Source organism: Frankliniella occidentalis, unplaced genomic scaffold (genome assembly GCF_000697945.3).
Source record: "Frankliniella occidentalis isolate FOCC.00 unplaced genomic scaffold, Focc_3.1 Scaffold14, whole genome shotgun sequence".
NCBI lineage: Eukaryota > Metazoa > Arthropoda > Insecta > Thysanoptera > Thripidae > Frankliniella > Frankliniella occidentalis.
In genome coordinates this window covers 981,617-985,343 of record NW_026267144.1, presented here as the reverse complement: position 1 = coordinate 985,343, position 3,727 = coordinate 981,617, and positions in this window count along the sequence as shown.

The following is a 3,727-nucleotide window of genomic DNA, read 5'->3' as shown; positions in this document are numbered from 1 at the left end:
TTAGTATATGGCACCGCACATTGCTCGTGTGAGCGCTCATCTCACGTGAAACGCTCACGCGTACTTAACTTTACACGCCCCTTAATACGCCCCTGCTTTCGATATTACGTTTCGCACTGGGTTCCGCTCTTTAAATGCACTCCGTGCCGGAGCAGTAGCCAGAGCTCTGCCAAACCGCGGTCAGCTTGCTCATAGGCGGGTTGGTCGGTGAAGCGCGAGCGTGCTTTGACAAATCTGTGGCAGTTATTTTGTCGCAACGATCAGTAAAATAAGAAAGTATAGGCAGTATAAGGCACACTGGTAAAACAAGTGTGCAATATTTGCACACCAAACGTGTGCAAGTTGTGATTTAGCGCATTACATGGTGTTTAACTCAAGTTGAACACTTGCGTGGTGTGCAAATTTTAGACGTTTTGTAAACGTTTAAATTCTGAACACTTGGACACACACAGTTCTATTCTATCAATAGGGAACCATACGGTGTGCAGCTGCTATACGTTTCGGAAGTGTCGAAAGTTTAAACACCAATTGACGTATAACACAGTTAGACACAACAAAGTGTCGAGAAAATGCACACTTGAACTTAAACGTCAATTGACGTGCAAAATTAAACACTTGTTTTACCAGTGCACTGATTAAAATAGAAACGTGTAAAAATATTTGCGGAAACATAGTCAAATTTCTTAAACTTCCCGTTTTGTCACCCCCAAAACCGGCAACGTAAAACATTTCATGTATGATATAATTTTTTTGTCACCCAGTACTGCCGCGTCTTTCGGCAGTGAGAGCGGGATTTGGAAAGAATCCGTCACCCCTGCAGAGGTTGCACTTTTAGGGTATAACTGCAGTTTGGAGGTGACATAAAAAGCAATGGACATTTTTCAAAACGAATGCGTCGTCCGTCTACGGTGGCAAACGTTGCTTTAAGAATTAGGGAGCATCCAGAAAAGGCGTCCGTGATTTTGTCGCTGAGAAGATGCCAAGTTTAGCCTTCTGTGCAAGCTCTCATAGCGCCTGATAGGTAGGCAACATTTCGCTTGCAGTGCATGCGCGTACTGCGGGGCGGCCTACCCCGGGACTCACAGGCGCCGTTGCAAGGGTAATAAATTACTTGGCTTTGGGCTCGGCTATGATAGATTGATGACAAATTGACGGAGCGCACCGCCATTATTTGCAGAACGGATCCACGCAAAATGGTGTCTTTACTGGGACAAGAGTGGGCCTTTGTAAATTTAGAAAACATTTTGCTGGAACAGCAAAATTTTTACTAGAACAGCAAAAATTTACGAAGGCCCACTTTACACCATGTTGCAGGAAAATAAAAAGGGCACGTACCTTGTGGACGATCTCTTATGGTTGTGGCCAGGGGCCAGCAGATGCTCGCGGGGCAGCGGCGGGGGAATGCCCACTCACCCCCACCGCGACGCACTGACGCGCGCCCGCGCTGCATACGCACACAGGTCATAGGAGGAAACGTGGTGGCCGCGAGGCGGTTCTGCAGCGCGCGCCGTCCGCTACTCCGTAGTGTCCGATGGGCGCGAGGTGATCCCGGGTGATCTTGAGTGATCCCGGGCGATCCTAGGTTATCCCAGGTGATCCCGGTTGATGCCGGGTGATCCTAGGTAATCCCGAGTGATGCTGGGTGATCTCGAGTAATGCTGGGTGATTCCGAGTGATCCCGGGTGATCCCGGGTGATCCGAGGTGATCCTGGGTGATCCGAGGTGGTCCGAGGTGATCCTGGGTGATCCGAGGTGATCTTGGGTGATCCGGGGTGATCCCTCCGCGGGGCAGGAGCGGGCTGGGCTGCACCATGACGCAAGCAGGAAGGGCAGGCGGCAGGTCACCACCGGCGGAGACAAGGAGGAGCGCCGGCGCCACTCTTCGCTACGCACGTTGATTTAATTGTCATTAACAGTTTATGTCGATGGTTTAAGCACAGCACAGCACAGGCGGCCGTCGAGTAGTTCCTCTTCTCTTCGTCCTGGACGTCCTTCCCATTGAAGCAGCGACGAGTAGGGACGGCAGCGCACGTTGCGATTCTGCGGCTCACTTTGAAATCACCTACTGCGCTAACTAACTCATGCAGCGCCGAACGCAGCTTCGACTGGCGCGGGCGTTGTGCAGTATTCAACAAGAAGTTCAAATTCAGTTCAAAGTCCTTGTAACCCATTTTGTCGATTTTAACCGGCGCACAACGGGTAAAAATATAACAGAACAGAGGGGCAGCAAGTACTTTGTTCGATGAGCGTGTGCACTGCGAGTCCATGAGTCAGTGACCCGCTCATACCACTACTGACCTTCTCAGGTACGCCCCGAGTGGGCGCGGCAAGCGGCCCGGCCTGGGCTTTTAATAGGGGAGTCGGGCGAACAGGGCTCGGACCATGGGCTGGGACTGCGCCGTCGGGGTGCGTGGGAGGCGGGAGGGGGGGGAGGACGCACAGAGGTAGCAGCAGGGCGCACCGGGGGCGCACTGGGGGGAGGGGAGGGGGGTCGCACTGGGGTCGCACTGGGGACGCACTGGGGACGCACTGGGGCGCACTGGGGGGCGCACTGGGGGCGCACTGGGGGGCGCACTGGGGGCGCACTGGGGTCGCACTGGGGTCGCACTGGGGTCGCACTCGGGGAGCACTGAGGTCGCACTCGGGGAGCACTGAGGTCGCACTGTGGTCGAACGTCGTGTCGTGTAGTGTGGTGACCGTGGCTCCAACACCGACTTGAATGATGCAGCGCGCACACCGCTTACTTGTCGTATTTGTTCACATGTCCTTGGTACAAAGACGTACCCAGGAATAGTCCTTTTAAGACAGTCCCCTAAAGACCGTCACTATGAAAAGGAAAGGTCCCCCAACCCCTACCCCTCCTTGCTTATTATTCCTTTTTAACAATAACGGTAAAATGACAATATAGGATCCATCTCCTTTTCTATAACGACATATAATACTTAACTTACATTGCACTCAAACATAAAATGTTAAAATAAAAGTGCTTCTACTGATGAAGCAAATCTCACAGTGTTTTATGTCAAGCGGCAGGTACACTGATCTTCTTGTGAAACAATATAGAGAAAACTTTTTATTAAGCCGTACTGGCTTGTTGTGTATTGAAGTAGTGTGACAACTGAGCCAACTTCAATACGTAAATTTAGTCTTGTGAAGGCTGAAGACTACAGACACGCAGTTGTCAACTGTTTTGATGAAATAAACAACCCAAAAAGTATGACTATTTGCACCAAAACAGTTGACAGCTACGCGACTTCAGTCTCCATGAGACTAAATCTACCTTTAGTGGTTCACATAGGTATCATAAGGTTCATATTTTAGATCGTAAAATTTAATGTTTCACTTTAAAAGTCTTTTCCTTTAACTTTCCGTTCAATACTGTTCAAAAAAAATTGACATACTATCTGCCAATCAAATCTACTTATAAAACTGTTTTAAATTGAGGAAAATATAATATTGCTCTTCTACAAACTTGCAACACTGACACTGACACCCATCTCCCATCAAATTACTCACTTCTTACCATAAATAAACGAACCAGTCAAATGAAGACTCCAAACAGTTCCATTTATATTTGGTGTAAGATGGTTATTTAAAAAATGTAATTTGAAGTTAGATGAGTACATTTAGAGCTGTAGAGAACATTGAACTCTGATCCACAATAACCTTACCTGCTGCATCATCACGTTAATCGTTTACAGTGTTGTTCTCATTCTTGATGTTGTGT